Source organism: Oryctolagus cuniculus, chromosome 8, assembly GCF_964237555.1.
Source record: "Oryctolagus cuniculus chromosome 8, mOryCun1.1, whole genome shotgun sequence".
Classification (NCBI taxonomy): Eukaryota; Metazoa; Chordata; class Mammalia; order Lagomorpha; family Leporidae; genus Oryctolagus; species Oryctolagus cuniculus.
Genome location: NC_091439.1, coordinates 59,893,705 through 59,910,942, shown reverse-complemented (window position 1 = coordinate 59,910,942; position 17,238 = coordinate 59,893,705). Strand labels below are relative to the sequence as shown.

At 41.0% G+C, this 17,238-nt stretch overlaps 1 long non-coding RNA gene across 1 annotated transcript in view; it reads right to left on the bottom strand.

The window, feature by feature from the left end:
* Positions 1 to 5,134: 5,134 nt before the first annotated feature.
* Positions 5,135 to 17,238, bottom strand: part of LOC127483284 (uncharacterized) — a 70,531-nt gene continuing 58,427 nt past the window's right edge. The window contains exon 3 of the long non-coding RNA XR_007909420.2: positions 5,135 to 6,226. This is a non-coding gene — a long non-coding RNA (uncharacterized lncRNA). The remainder of the gene's footprint in view (positions 6,227 to 17,238) is intronic.

The following is a 17,238-nucleotide window of genomic DNA, read 5'->3' as shown; positions in this document are numbered from 1 at the left end:
AAGCAATTTATTAAAAACCCACGACCAGCATCCTATTGAATGGGGAAAAGTTGGAAGCATTTCCACTGAGATCTGGTACCAGACAGGGATGCCCACTCTCACCACTGCTATTCAATATAGTTCTGGAAGTCTTAGAGCTATTAGGCAAGAAAAAGAAATAAAAGGAATACAAATTGGGAAGGAAGAAGTCAAACTATCCCTCTTTGCAGATGATGTGATTATTTAGGGGATCCAAAGAACTCTACTAAGAGACTATTGGAACTCATAGAAGAGTTTGGCAAAGTAGCAGGGTATAAAATCAATGCACAAAAATCAACAGCCTTTGTATACACAGACAATGCCATGGCTGAGGAAGAACTTCTAAGATCAATCCCATTCACAATAGCTACAAAAACAACCAAATACCTTGGAATAAACTTAACCAAGGACGTTAAAGATCTCTACGATGAAAATTACAAGACCTTAAAGAACGAAATAGAAGAGGATACCAAAAAACGGAAAAATCTTCCATGCTCATGGATTGGAAGAATCAATATCATCAAAATGTCCATTCTCCCAAAAACCAATTTATACATTCAATGCAATACCAATCAAGATACTGAAGACCTTTTTCTCAGATCTGGAAAAAATGATGCTGAAATTCATATGGAGGCACAGGAGACCTCGATTAGTTAAAGCAAGCTTGTGCAACAAAAACAAAGCCAGAGGCATCACAATACCAGTTTTCAGGATGTACTACAGGACAGTTATAATCAAAAGAGCATGGTACTGGTACAGAAACAGATGGATAGACCAATGGAACAGAACAGAAACACCAGAAATCAATCCAAACATCTACAGCCAACTTATATTTGATCAAGGATCTAAAACTAATTCCCGGAGCAAGGACAGTCTTCAACAAATGGTGCTGGGAAAACTGGATCTCCACACGCAGAAGCATGAAGCGAGACCCCTACCTTTCACCTTACACAAAAATCCACTCAACATGGATTAAAGATCTAAATCTACAATGCAACTCCATCAAATTATTAGAGAACATTGGAGAAACCCTGCAAGATATAGGCACAGGCAAAGACTTCTTGGAAAAGACCCTGGAGGCACAGGCAGTCAAAGCCAAAATTAACAATTGGGATTACATCAAATTGAGAAGTTTCTGTACTGCAAAAGAAACAGTCAGGAAAGAGAAGAGGCAACCAACAGAATGGGAAAAAAGATTTGCAAACTAAGCAACTGATAAAGGATTAAAAGCCAGAATCTACAAAGAGATCAAGAAACTCCACAACAACAAAACAAACAACCCACTTAAGAGATGGGCCAAGGATGTCAATAGACATTTTTCAAAAGAGGAAATCCAAATGGCCAACAGACACATGAAAAAATGTTCAGAATCACTAGCAATCAGGGAAATGCTAATCAAAACCACAATGAGGTTCCACCTCACCCCGGTTAGAATGGCCACATACATAAATTAACAACAGAGGCTGGTGAGGATGTAGGGAAAAAGGCACACTAATCCACTGCTGGTGGGAACACAAACCGGTAAAGCCACTATGGAAGTCAGTTTGGAGATTCCTCAGAAACCTGAATATAACCCTACCATACAACCCAGCCATCCCACTCCTTGGAATTTACTCAAAGGAAATTAAATTGGCAAATAAAAGAGCTCTCTGCATCTCAATGTTTATTGCAGCTCAATTTACAATAGCTAAGACATGGAATCAACCTAAATGCCCATCAATAGAAGACTAGATAAAGAAATTATGGGATATGTACTCTATAGAATAGTATACAACAGTAAAAAACAATGAAATCTGGTCATTTGCAACTAAATGGAGGAATCTGGAATACATCATACTGAGTGAAATAAGCCAGTCCCAAAGGGACAAATATCCTATGTTCTCCCTGATCAGTGACAACTGAGCACCTAAAAGGAAACCTGCTGAAGTGAAATGGACACTATGAGAAACAATGACTTGATCAGCCCTTGTCCAGGCTGTCGAGGAACAACTTACTACTTTATTCCTTTTAGCATTTTTTTTGTTCTACTTAATACCATTGGTTGAAATCTTTAATTAACACACAACTATTCTTAGGCATTTAAATTTAACTGAAAAGTGATCCCTGTTAAATAAATAAGAGTGGGAATAAGAGGGAGATGTATTGTTTAGCATATGCTCACTTAGACATACCCCTAATGGTACAGCTAGAAACATACTAGGGGATTCCAACTGAATACTATCAAGGTGGCATGTACCAATGCCATCTTGTTAAAGTGATCAGTTTAAGTTCATAATTGATCAAAAAGATAGGATTAAGTGTCAAAGGGATCACATAAAGAAGACCAGTGTCTGCAAATAATTGATAGAATTAAAAGGGAGATAATGATCCTACATGTGAAGCAGATTACACAGCACGCTCATAGAATGGCAAATGCCCTAACCAGCACTCTGGCCTCAGAATCAGCCCTTAAGTCATTTAGTTCTGGCTAAAAAGCCCATGAGAGTTTCACAGGCATGGAAAGCCAAGACACTCTGGTAAAAAAAAAAAAAAAAATGACCTAAATGAAAGATCTCTGAGTGAGATCCCAGTGGAAAGAACAGGCCATCAAAGAAGGAGGTACCTTTCTCTGAAGGGAGGAAAGAACTTCCACTTTGACTATGGCCTTGTCTAAATAAGATCAGAGTTGGTGAACTCAAGAGGCTTCCATAGCCTTGGCAGCTCATGACAAGAACCTTGGGTGATTACTGACGTCATAAACAAGAGTGTCAATTGTTAAATCAACAACAGGAGTCACTGTGCACCTGCTCCCCATGTAGGACCTCTGCCCTTAATGGGTTGTACTATGAGAATTAATGGTAAAACTACTACTCAAACAGTACTCTATACTTTGTGTGTGTTTGTGGGTGCAGTCTGTTGAAATCTTTGCTTAGTATATACTAAGTTGATCTTCTGTGTATAAAGATAATTGAAAATGAATCTTGATGAAGAATGGGATGGGAGAGGGAGTGAGAGATGGGATGGTTTTGGGTGGGAGATTGGTGACAGGGGAGGAAGCTGCTATAATTCAAAAGTTGTACTTTGGAAATGTATATTAAATAAAAGTTGAAAAAAAGTGAAATCCTGTCTTTTGCAACAGAATTGATGAAATCATAAGACATCATACTTAGTAAAATAAGCCAGTCACAAAAAGACAAATACCATATAGTCTCCCTGATCTGTGGTAACTAGGGAGTATCAAAAAGGTGAACTATGGGAATGAAACTGACACCTTGAGATGTGGTAATTTTGAACGGCCCTTGTCTTGATAGTCAAGGAGCAATGTTTTTGTTCTTTTTTTCTGTTTTCTTATACTATCTGGTAAACTCCACTTGTTGTTGGGTTAATCTTATGAGTATAAATTTAACTGAAAATTCATCTTTGTAAAAAATAATTGGAAAGGAAAGGGAGGAGGAACAAGGGTGGGAAGGAGGTGGGGGGAGGAAGAATCATCATGTTCCAAAGTTTGTATATATTAAATGTATGAAGTTTGTATTTCTTAAATTAATAAAAAAAATACTCACATGCAAAAGGTTTAAACTTGACCCTACCTCTCACTCTATATAAAAATCAGCTCCAAATTGATCAGAGTTAAATGTAAGACCCTGAGCATTGCAGCCATTTTGTAAACGAATCAGCAGATGATCCATCCCCTCACCCCCAATTAAAAACATTATAAGCACTTCAAAAAGTTTATGGAAAGTAAAAACTTTGTTTTGTTACAAAATGTATGAAATACCTGCATTGCTTTTTCATAATACACAATTTCCATGAACTTTTCAAAGCCTTCCAGTATATTTCCTGGGAGTATTCTATATTTAAATCAGTTTGGAAGATAACACATATAACAGAACTGCCACTTAAGGTGCTGATAATGGTTGGTGGGGATGGACTGTGTTGTGAAGAATGAAATAAGACTGTCGCTAAGTCGGTGTCAAATAGTTGATTAAGCAATGCTTATGGTTATTTAATGCAACAAGCAGCACTGTGAGGGGATCCTCCCAGAGAAGGCTTGAGGAAGGAGGAGGATCTCAGCAGGGCTTTGAAGGATACAGGTGTTTGGACAGGGGCAATGAACAGAGGGACTGCCTGAAGGGTTTCCATTTTAGAGCAAGCTCCCTCCAACAAACTGTAAGGGGTGCACTTTTCCTTTCTGGAGAGTATTCTTTCATAATCACCAGAAGTAAAAGAACTTGGAGGCAAGAGGGTAGAGGGGACCAAGTTTGACTTTGACTGATTCCAGGTCTGTCCTCAGGTAAGTTTCCTATGCTTTTTGACATCATTGTTTCATTTCAACATACTGGAAAAGCAGGTTCTCTTCCAAACATGGCTGTGAGGATTATGTGAGCCAAGCATGAGAATGTGCCCAAGAAGATGCCCAGAGCAAAATAAGCTTGGCTCTTATACATAATTCAGGGAAACTATGGGGGAGTATGAATTTTGCTTTTATCCACTTTAAAGATCATTCTCTAAAAGGGAGTAGAACTGAAAAGGGAGAGCCAGGTGAAAGAAGCCTTGGAAAGAGAATTAGATCTGCAGAAGAATTAAGCAACGCCTATGATCATAGGACCCCAGAGAGTGTACATCTTAGAACAGAGAACCTACAGGAAGGGAGGAACCATATCTAACTGACAGAGGAAGCTCATAACACCAGGAGAGTTTACCTCTCAGTATGAAAGCTTGATGAAAAGTAGAGAAAGGAATTGCAAGACAAAGGGAAGGTTTTGTTCTCCTCCTGAACTGGGAAATTGAAAAATGTAAACCAAGCATGAAATTGTAGTGGAATCTGCCAAGCTAGCAAGTAAAGCTTTTTTTTTTTTTTAAACTTTTTCAAAAAAATGAAAGGTAAAAGCAGATTTAGGCTGAAATTTTGAGACAACACAATGTGAGCCCAACTTTGGCTTTGTTGGATGGATGTCACTGGTCTTGCTAGCTGGTATCTTCCATGAACAGATGCAAAAACATCAAATGAAACCTGGAATATTTCAAGCCTGCAAAAACTGAAGACCAAATGTTGGCCTAAGAAAACCCTAAGAAAAAAAAACTTTGCTCTTTATGAATGCTTGTTCATTACAGCTGAGAACTAAGCACAGCAGATCCCAGGCCAGGAGATTTTGCCTCCAGAGAAAAGCTCCACAGTTGTAGCTCACAGGCTGACAAGGCCATCCACTACTCAACTGGGCTGAGTCAGACCAAGGTCACCACCCCCTACAAGAAAAATTGAGCACAGCTGGCTGGAGTTGACCTCCAGCTGGGCCCATGCCCTGTGACTGTTGGAGCCCATAGGAAAACAGGACGTAACTGGAGACAATCCTTCCTGACTTTATGCTGAGATCCAAATCTGTACTACAGAGGCAGGGTCTGGCCCATTCCTCAGCTACTCCAGCTCTGGCTCTCTCTGTCAGCCTCAGGCAAAGAACCTAAAGCTGTCAGGATAGCCACAGTTCCAGCTAGCAAAGAGGTCCTGGGAAACTGTGCTGCCACATGGCACAGATGACCCCAAGGCAGTATCTCTAAATTAGTACCAGCCTCTTTTCCTAATTTACCTACTACATGCATACTCACTCCGAAGGGCTCCTTACTAGAGTGCAGTGTGGGAGAGAAGACTGAGTAGAGGTCAGTAAAGCACAGGCATCGTTCCCTGAGGGACAGGGATTCAGATGAGCTTGCTTCAGCTGGTCACTGAATATCAAGCTAGTTAACGTCTGAGTTTCTTCATCAGTGAGTGGGGACCAAGATGCCTACGCCTCAGGAAACTGTTAAGAGGGTTAAGTGATGTCATTCACGGATGTCATCATTTCTCAATGAAACATCTGTCACTATGTGCTCAACAGTTGGGAGTTATTGGAGGTTTCCTATAAACCTGGGATTTTATCTGGTATCGATTCATTTCAAATGAACATGTATTTATAAAGTCTCAAAAGGTAACAGAGGTCAACTACAGCGTCACTCAACAGTGTGGATGAATCCCACAAAATGTTGAGCAAAAAATTCCAAACACCAAACACATCCTGCATTTTTTAATCCAGATGAAATTCAAGAACAGGCACAGCGTATCCATGAATTTTTTTTCAGGATAGCTGGTACCCTTACCTGGGTAAGATGAGGCTTGTTGGTGAGCAGCAGCTGGGAGAGGGCATTGCATAGGGGGATTCTGCTTCCAAAGTGCTGGTCATGTGTTGCCTGGTGTCTGGAAGCAGATTACAAGACTGTATTCACTCAGTAGGGACTTGATGGCCTATAGACTTACAATAGGTACATTTTCTGTTATCTATGTCATACTTCATTATAAAGTTCACTATACATAGTTTTAAAAAGATAACAATCTTCAATTTTCTCCTTATAGGACACCAGCTCCTCCCATTCATTCATTCTACAGATGCTTACTGAGCTTCTATTATGTGTCAGGTACCATTCTAGGTACAGGAGGTTCATCAGCAAACAAGGCAGAGATCCTGTTTTCTGTTGCAAAGGAAACTTCCAGGTTCAGGAAGAGGGGAGAGGGGCAGCACCGTAGAGCAGGGAGAAGAATCCTGTGCAAAACTATCTAGGAGGCTTCAATTTACTCTCTTTAATATTCATTATTTATTTGAAAGGGTTACAGAGAGAGAGGGAAAGAGAGATCTTCCATCCACTGGTTCACTTCCCAGATGACCACAATATCCAACGCTGGGCTTGGCCAAAGCTAGGAGCTAGGAGCTCCATCTGGGTCTTTGGCATGGGTGGCAGGGGCCCAAGTACTTGGGTCATGCTCTGCTGCTTTCCCAGCAGGGAGCTGGACTGGAAGCAGAACAGCCGGGACTCACACCAGCACCCATATGGAAAGCTGGTGTGACAGGTGCTTTACCTACTGCACCATGCCACTGCTTCTCAGTTTCTTCTTGAGGCAAGTGGACATGATAAATGTTCTGCCTATTATTCTCAACTCTGTCAGGAAAAGAGAAAAACTCCTGTGGGGAGTCACAACACAGATTGATCTTTTGAGTAATGTCCTCAATGATTTCCTCATGGCAGACATTAGAAAGGGTCTCTCAACTCCCAAGATAGCTTTTTTTTTTTTTTTGACAGGCAGAGTGGACAGTAAGAGAGAGAGAGAGAGACAGAGAGAAAGGTCTTCCTTTGCCATTGGTTCACCCTCCAATGGCTGCCGCGGCCGGCGCGCTGTGGCCGGCGCACCGCACTGATCCTATGGAAGGAGCCAGGTACTTATCCTGGTCTCCCATGGGGTGCAGGGCCCAAGCACTTGGGCCATCCTCCACTACATTCCCTGGCCACAGCAGAGAGCTGGCCTGGAAGAGGAGCAACCGGGACAGAATCTGGCGCCCTGACCAGGTAGAACCCGGTGTGCTGGCGCCGCAAGGCGGAGGATTAGCCTATTGAGCCGCAGCGCCGGCCCAAAATATCCTTTTTAAACAGTTAAAAAATTTACATTATATTTATTTCATCACAATAGTAACTTAATTTCCCAGCACTAATGAAAAGAATTAAGAAAAATCCATAAAATGATACAAGAATAAAATAATATGAAATAGAAATTATAATAAGGAACAAAATTTTAGAACTTAAATATGCCAAAAAACTCACTATATGTTCAATAGATGCTTTGAACATGTGGAAGAAAGGAAAGTAACTCTTGGGGCCCACATTGTGGTAAAGCAAGATAAGGCCCTGCATGCAATGCCAACATCCCATGTTGGAGTGCCAGGTCAAGTCTCATCTGCTCTGCTTCCAATCCAGTTTCCTATTAATGCTCCTGGTAAGGTAGCAAAATATTGTCCAAATGTTTGGGCTCCTGCTACCCATGTAGGAGAATAGATGGAATTCCTTTAACTGGGTGCAGACCTGGCTGTTGCAGTCATTTGGGGAGTGAAGCAGGAAATTTATGATCTCTGTCTCTCCCTCTCTCTGCTGCTCTGCCTTACAAGTAAATAAATTAATCTATCTTTAAAAAAAGGAAAAGGAAATTTAAGGACAAATCTTGTGAGGTTATCAAGTCTGAGGAATAAAAAGAAAAGACTACAGGGATTCCAAGGAGTTGAATCACCTAGGCACCACAGGAGTCTCTGAACAGAGGGTGGGTAGAGAGATTTGAAAAAATAATGATCAGAAATTCCCCAAATTTAATGAAAAACATGAATGTACAATTCCAACAAATTCAGCAAATCTAATTAGAACACAAAGACACTTATACCAAGACACATTATATTCAAACTGTCAAAATCCAAAGAAAACAGCAATAGAAAAGCACACATCAAGGACAATGAAGTTGTGGGGATATTCTCAACAGAATCCTTGGAGTCCAGAAGGCATGGGGATGACATATTTAAAGTACTGAAAGAAACAACTCAGTAAAAAATTCTTTATCTGGCACAACTATGTTTTTGAAACAAAGAGGGGGGCGGAGTGGCATGATGGCATAGTGGGTTAAGCCACTGCTTATAGTACCGGCATCCCATATAGGTGCTGGTTCAAGTCTTGACTGCTTCACTTCTGATCCAGCTCCCTGCTAATGCTCCTGGGAAAGCAGAAGATGGCCCAAGTGTCTGGGCCCTTGCACCCACATGGAAGGCCTGGAAGAAGCTCCTGGCTGGCTTCTGGCGCTTGGCCCAGCTCCAGCTGTTGTGGCCATTTGGAGAGTGAACCAGCAGATAGAAGACCTCTCTGTCTGTAGCTCTCTCTCTGTAACTTTGCCTTTCAAATAAATAACTCTTTATTTCTCCCTCATTTACATATTTATTTTTAAAGACATTCTGAGGTAAACAAAAACTGAAGGAGTTCATAGCCACTAGGATATATTCAGGTTGAAAGGAAAAAGATGTCGGAGTGTAATCAGAAGCAATATAAAGAAACAAAGGTAAAGGAAAATACATGGGAAAATTTATTTTACTTATTGGATGTTTATTTTCATCAACTCAAAAGGCAGAGCAACAAAGACACAAACAGATCTTCCATCCACTGGTTCACTCTTTAAATTCTCACATCAGCCAAGGCTGAGCCAGGCTGAAGCCAGGATCTAAGAACTCCATCCAGGTCTCCCACATGGATGGCAGGGACCCAAGCACTTGAGCAACCATTTGCTGCCTCCCAGGATGCATCAGCAGAAAGTTCAGTTGGAATGGAGTAGCTAGGATTTGAACTGGCTTCAATAAGGGATGCAGAATAATAAGCAGTGGTTTTACCCACTGTACAACATCTGTCCCATAAGCAAATGTAAAATGATTTTTTAAAATTTAGTTTGCAACTTTAATTTTCCATATTATTTTAAAAATAAATGTAGAGGGCCGGCGCCGTGGCTCAATAGGCTAATCCTCCACCTTGCGGCGCCGGCACACCGGGTTCTAGTCCCGGTTGGGGCGCCGGATTCTGTCCCGGTTGCCCCTCTTCCAGGCCAGCTCTCTGCTATGGCCAGGGAGTGCAGTGGAGGATGGCCCAGGTGCTTGGGCCCTGCACCCCATGGGAGACCAGGAAAAGCACCTGGCTCCTGGCTCCTGCCATCGGATCAGTGCGGTGCGCTGGCTGCAGCGGCGGCCATTGCAGGGTGAACCAACGGCAAAGGAAGACCTTTCTCTCTCTGTCTCTCTCTCTCACTGTCCACTCTGCCTGTCAAAAATTAAAAAAAAAAATAAATGTAGAAAAAGGCATTTTGTACAGCAATTAAGACACTGCTTAGGATGCCTATAACCTATATCAGAATGCCTGGTTTCAATTGCCTGCTCTGCCTCTGATTCGGCTTCCTGTTAATTCACATCCTGAGAGGCAGCAGGTGATGGCTTAAGTACTTGGGTCCCTGCCACCCATGTGAGAGATCCAGATGGAATTCTGGAGTCCTGGCTTCTATCTGCCCCACACCCAGCTATTGAGGGATTTACAGAGTAGACCAGCAGATGGAAGGTCTCTTCTTGTCTGTCTCAGTCATTCTACCTTTCAAGTAAACTAAAAAAATTTAAAAGAAAGGTATAAAAAGTTTTGTTCATAATAAAAATTATATAATGTATAAAACATAATCTGTGATATAAATAAGAAAATGAGCAAAGCAGGGCAGCATAGGGATTTTGGGTGTGATTAAAGATGAGTTGGCATCATTAAAGTATATATTGTATAACTATAGAATGATATATATAATCCCCATGAGAGGAACAGAGAAAATATCTAAAATATAAGGGAAAGGAACTTTAAAAGAATAAAAACATGTCAATAAATAAATCAACTAAACACAAAGAAATATAGTAATAAAAGAGGGATTAAAAGTTACAAGACATACAGCAACCAAACTAAAATGGCAAATGTCCTTTCCAATTAGTAATTACAGTAAGTGTAAATGGATTAAATTCCCTTCTCAAAAGACATAGATTAACAAAGTAGATAAAACATCAGGATACAATTAAACATTTTCTGTAAAAGAGTCATTTTATATTTTTTAAGGTTTATTTATTTTATTTGAAAGAATTAGGAGAGAGAGAGAAAAAAGAAATTCCTCTATATACTGTTTTCTTCCCAGATGGCCAAAACAGCCATGGCTAGGCTAGACCAAAGCCAGGAGTTTCATCTGGGTCTCCCATGTGTATAATAAGGGCCCAAGCACTTGGACCATTCTCTGCTGCTTTCTCAGGCACATTAGCAGGGAGATGGAAAGGAAGCAGAACAGCAGGGACTTGAACTAGCACCAATGTAGGATGCTGGCATCATAGGCAGCAGCTTAACTTGGTATGTCACAATATTGGCCCCAAGAGATTCACTTTGGATCTAAGTGACACATGTAAGTTGAAAGTAAAAGGATAGAAAAAGATTTTTTACAAATAACAAAAATAGAGGAGGATATGATTATACTAATACTAGGTAAAATAGTCTTTAAAAATCTATTACAAGGCCAGCGTCGCAGCTCAATAGGCTAATCCTCTGCCTGCAGTACTGGCACCCCGGGTTCTAGTCCTGGTCGGGGCGCCAGATTCTGTCCCAGTTGCTCCTCTTCCAGTCCAGCTCTCTGCTGTGGCCCAGGAGTGCAGTGGAGGATGGCCCAAGTCCTTGGGCCCTGCACCTGCATGGGAGACCAGGAAAAGAACCTGGCTCCTGCCTTCGGATCAGCGCGGTGTGCTGGCTGCAGCATGCCAGCTGCAGCGGCCATTGGAGGGTGAACCAATGGAAAAGAGACCTTTCTCTCTCTCTTTCTCTCTCTCTCTCTCTCTGTCCACTCTGCTTGTCAAAAAAAAAAATCTATTACAAAAGGGAACTACATAATCAATTTACCAAGAACACATGACAAATATAAACGTATATGACAACTATCAGAACTCCAAATTCATGAATCAGTACTAACAGAATTGAAGGGAGATATACATAGCTCTACAAAAACAGGTATAGACTCCAGTACTCAATTTTCAATAACAGAAAAACCAGGCAGAGATTAATATGGAAATAGAGGACTCGACCAACAATATAGAACAATTGGGCCCAAGAGACATGCATACAACACTCCATCCAGCAATAGCAGAATAAATTTTTTGAGTGTTTATTCTCCAGAATAAACCATGTGTTAGGCTACCAAAAAGTCTCAATAATGTTAAAAAACTGGAAAAGTATATTTCCCAATTGTAAAGGAATAAAACTAGAAATCACAGCAGAAGGAAAATTGGGAAATCCACACATTTGTGTAAGTTAAACAACATTCTCTTAATTGAGTTAAATCAGAAACTTTAAGAGAAACTAGAAAGTATCTTGAAAGAGAACACAATATAGCAAACTTATGGGAGACAGAAAACAATGCAGAGAGGGAAAACTTGCTTACATTAGAAGAGATATCTCAAACCAACAACCTAACTTTATAGGTATTTTCAGGAACTATCGAAGAAGAATAAGCTAAATCCAAAGCTAGCAGAAAGCAAGCATTGAGTCAAAATACACAATAGGGGGCAGTGCTGTGGTGGAGCAGGTAAAGCTGCTACCTGCAGTGCTGGCATCCCATTTGGGCACCAGTTCAAGTCCCAGCTGCTCCTCTTCCAGTCCAGCTCTCTGCTATGGCCTGGGAAAGCAGAAAATGGCCCAAGTACTTGGGCCCCTGCACCAGGGTGGGAAACCCAGAAGAAGCTCTTTGATCCTGGCTTTGGATCAGCACAGGTCTGGCCATTGCGTCCATTTAGGGAGTGAACCAATGGAAGGAAGACCTCTGTCAGTCTCTGCCTCACTTCTCTCTGTATAACTTTGACTTTCAAATAAATACATCTTTTTAAAAGAATACACAATAGAAAAATAGTGAAAAACAACAAAACCAAGAGTTGGCTCTCAAAAAGTATCAACAAAATTGACAGTTAAAATACTTAGCTAGAATGACAAGGTGAAAAAACTTCAAACAACCAAAACCATAAATCAAAGAGGGAACTCCAGTACCAATTCAACAGAAATAGAAAAAGATTCTATCAGCAGTTGCCAATGTTTAAGGAGTGAGGGAGGAATGAACAGTTGGGCAACAGGATTTTTAGAGTAATGAAACTACTTTGCATTACACTATAACGGTGGACACAGTATTTATACATTTGTACAAACCCAAATTATGTACAACTCCAAGGGCTGGGCTATAACACAACGAATTAAGTGTCCCAAATGGGTGCCAGTTCAAGTCCTGGCTGCTCCACTTCCAAACCAGCTCCCTGCTAATTCGCTTGGGAAAGCAGTGGAAGATGGCTAAAGTACTTGGGCCCCAGTACCCACGTGGAAGACCCAGAAGAAGCTCCTAGTTTCTGCTTCAGATCAGCAAGCTCCAGCCATTGCAGCCATTTGCAGAGTGAACTAGCAGATGGAAGATCTGTCTCTTCCTTTCTAGTTCTGTCTTTCAAATAAATAAATTTTTTTTAAAAAAAGGTTTATATGGAGTCTCATAGGCCCCTGAGTAACAAAAACAATCTTTAGTAGGAAAGTTGGATTCTTCATAATTCCTAATTCTGAAACTTGCTTCAAGCTACTTAATTCAAAATAGTGTGGTACCAGTATAAAGACAGACATACAGATCAATGGAATAGAGAACCCAGAAATAAACTCACAAAAATGGTCAAAATGGGGCCGGCGCTGTGGCACAGCAGGTTAAAGCCCTGACCTGAAACGCCATCATCCCATATGGGTGCCGATTCTAGTCCTGGCTGCTCCACTTCTCATCCAGCTCTCTGCTATGGCTTAGGAAAGCACTAGAAGATGGCACAAGTCCTTGGACCCCTGTACTCACATGGGAGACCCGAAGATCCTGGCTTCAAATTGGCACAGCTCCAGCCATTGCAGCCATCTGGGGAGTGAACCAGTGGATGGGAGATCTCTCTCTGTCTCTATCTCTCTCTGTAACTCTATTTCAAATAAATAAAATAAATCTTAAAAAAAAAAAAGGTCAAGTCAACAAGAGTGGCAAGACCATTCAATAGAAAGAGAACAGTCTTTCAAAAAATCATGGCGAGAAAATATTGCCATGTAAAGAAATGAGGCTGAATATTTACCTTATACTACAGGTAAAAACTAATTCAAATACATCAAATTCAAATATGGGTTTCCAGATTCTAAAACTCTTAAATTATAATAGGAAAGACTTATTTTGTTGGATTTGGCAATGATTTCTTGGAAATGAAAACACAGGCAACAAAAAATAAATTATACCTCATCAAAATAAAAACCTATATATCAAAGAATACTATTAATAGAGTGAAAAAGCAACCCAACATAGGAGAAAATCCTCCCTGATGAGGTATTAATACATAAAATATATGAAGGTAATTCAGAAAAATGGAATTAAAATGTTTATTTTTGTGTAAAAATATTTTGGAACCTATGAATAGATTTTTCATGATACCCTTTTATAAAGAACTCTTAAATATCAACATGAAAAAATACCAACGACCCAATTGAAAAGTGGGTGAAGGAATTGAATAGATAATTTGATGAAGATAAGTAGTCAATAGGTACGTAAAAGAATGAACATTAGTAATCAATAGGGAAATACAATCAAAACTATAATGAGATACCATTTCATAGCCATATTAAGGTGATTATAAAAAAAGGCAAAAACAACCCCCCCAACACAGCAAATAATAAATGTTGAGGATATGGAAAAACTGGGACTCCCATGGTTGGTGGGAATGTAAAATCATCCAGCTGCCATGGAAGACAGCACGGTGATCACTGAAAACATTGAAATCAGCATTTCCATATGAGCTAACAATTCCATTTCTGAATATACCCAAAACGAATGAAAGTAGAGACCCAAACATACATATACATATATACACAATATACATATATATATTTCATGTTAGTAGTAACATTATTCACAATAGCCAAAAGTAGTAACTAGATTTTCCATTAACACATTGATGAATAAAATGTAACATAAACCAACAATTGGATATTAACCTCAACAGGGGAGGAAATCCTGACATATGGTGCAACATAGACAAACCTAGAAGACATCATAGTAAGATAAACGAGACACAAAAGTGTCATCATCCACTGATGAGATGCCTAGAACAGTCAAATTTATGGACAAAAAATAAAATGATGGTTCCAACGGTTGATTGTAGGGGGAAATTGGGTGTTAATATTATTGGGTACCGTGTCAGTTTGGGGAGATGAGAAATTTTTGAAAATGAATAGCAGTGATGGTTGCACAATGTGAAAGTACACTCAGATATGGTTAGTGTAGTACAGTTTTTTTTTTTTTTTTTAAGATCTTAATAAAACAAAGCAACAAAAGGAAACCTGCTTAAAATGTGATAGTTCCGGGGCTGGCGTTGTGGCATAGCAGGTAAAGCCACTGCCTACAGTGACAGCATCCCATATGGGTGCTGGTTTGAGTCCCAGCTGCTCCACTTTTGATCCAGCTCCCTGCTAATGTGCCTGGGAAAGCAGCAGAACATGGCCCAGGTCCTTGGGCCCCTGAACCCACATGGGAGATCTGGAAGAAGCTCCAGGCTCCTGGCTTTGGATTGGCCCAGCTCCAACCATTGCAGCCATTTGGGGAGTGAACCAGTAGATGGAAGACCTCTCTCTGCCTGCCACCTCTCTATAATTCTACCTTTCAAATAAGTAAATAAAACTTTAAAAAATGTGGTAACTCCACAACCAAAGGCTTTGTCAGTCCCTTTGAGTTCCCTTCTAACACATCCCTCAAATCCTTTCAATATCTTCCCACTTATGCCTTCAACAAATTTTTACTCAGAATTGACCTTGTGTCAAGCACTGTTCTACATCCAAGAAACAAAAGTCTGAAAAACAATATAGATGTGGGCATTGTGACACTGTGGATTAAGTCACTCCTTAGGATGCCCATATCCATGTCAGAGTGCCTGGATTCAAGTCCTGCTACCAATTCGGATTTGGCTTCTTGCTAATGTATCTGGGAGGCAGCAGATGGTGGCTCAAGTATTTGGGTTGCTGCCACTCATGTGGGAGACACCAATGGAGATCCTGGCTCCTGCCTTCAATCTGACCCAGCTGGGGCTATTGCAGGCATTTGGGAAGTGAAGTATCAGATGGAAGATCTCCCTCTCCTTCTCTCATTTCGGTCTCTCCCTCTGTGTCACTTTCATTCAAATAAATCAATCTTAAATATACGTATTATATTTTATGCACATATATAGAATCCCTGTGTTTACTGAAACATTTATATCATAGAAAACACAGGAATTCTAGGACTACTAATGCCTGACATCAACTTGCACCATACTACACAGTAGTCAGCTTTGCACGTTCAAACAGAAGTGACCATTTCATCATAAAGTTTCAAAAGAAGGATCCTCAATGCCAACTCAATTGAGTGTCTACAACACAACAGGTTTGGTGGTTGAATCGCAAAGAGAGCTGGAAATAAACTTAAGTACAATTTCATCGCAACCCCTGCAGCCTTCCTTGTAAGTTCAACAGCAGGGTGAGAATCTCACATTAAAGGATGACTTCATTGCTGACAGATGGTGATGACACTGATGGCCAGTCTCTATTGTCAGGTCAAGGCACAGAAACTTCCAAAGGCTGTGCTTTCGTCTTCGAGGTAGTACTTATATACTTGCAGATTAGGAAGTCCCCAAACCTGTGGCTTAGGAAGGATATTACTAATCACTAACCTTTATAGAGAATTTTCCTACAGACACCAAATCAATGGCTTTACATGTATTAACTCTTGCAATCCTCACTAACCATCATTAAAGGAAGAACTACTGCTACCTCCATTTTATATTGGGAAAAACAGAAAGTGCAAATTAAACTGTATGTTTTTGAAATATTTATTCATTTTAAAGACAAAGTAATGGAGAGAGAGAGACCTTCCATTCCCTGGTTCACTCCCTAACTGGCTTCCATGGCCAGAGTTGGTCCAGGATGCAATCAGAGGCCTGGAACTCATCCATGTCTCCCACATGGTTGGCAGGGGCAAAGTACCTCGGCCAGCTTCCACTGCTTTCCCAGGTACATTAACAGGGACCTGAATCAGAAGCAGAGCAGTGAGGACTCGAATACGGGGTGCCAGTGTTGCAGGCGACAGCTTGGCTCACTGCATCACAACATCATCTGTAAATTAAATACTTTAAGTTAGATTTTAATTTAGGCTTCATCGAGATACACAATTTAAATAATTAATTAAATTCTATATAGAATTTAAATAATTTTCTCAAGATCAGAGAACTTCCTGCCTGGCAGGAAGCAAGGCAGATGTGAGCTGTTCTTGTTTTTCCAGCAACCATCTCTGCTGACCAGTTTCAGTGTCAGAGCCCCAGGAGGTGAGCCTTTTACCCAGCCGTCCAATTGTTAACAGCGCCCCCAGGTGGCCACATGCGTATTAGCCGCACCCAGGCCCATCAGCCAAGTCCTGGGGCTCCTGTCCAGATTCCATCAACGAAGCCACTAAAATCCCGCTCACTATTTCCCTGTTCCGGGCCAAGGGGTCTGGGTCAGTGAGAATGAGTGGGTGGCCGGGAAAGTCACACACGGCCTCAGCTCCTCCGACAGAGCTTCCTTGGCAAGGCTACCGCAAGCACACTGTAACTCCCGGAATGGGCGGCTCTCTTCTCCGACTCCGAGAAGTGTCAGTGGAAAACATTGCAGCCTGGTGTTACCATACCTGGGATCCGGCTCTGTTGAGCGCTTCCAGCTCGGGCTGACAAAAGCAAAACCACGTGGGCGTGGGTGTGTGTCTGGCTCCAAGCAAGCACGCCACAGCCAGAGTCCCTGCCTGGGCATGTT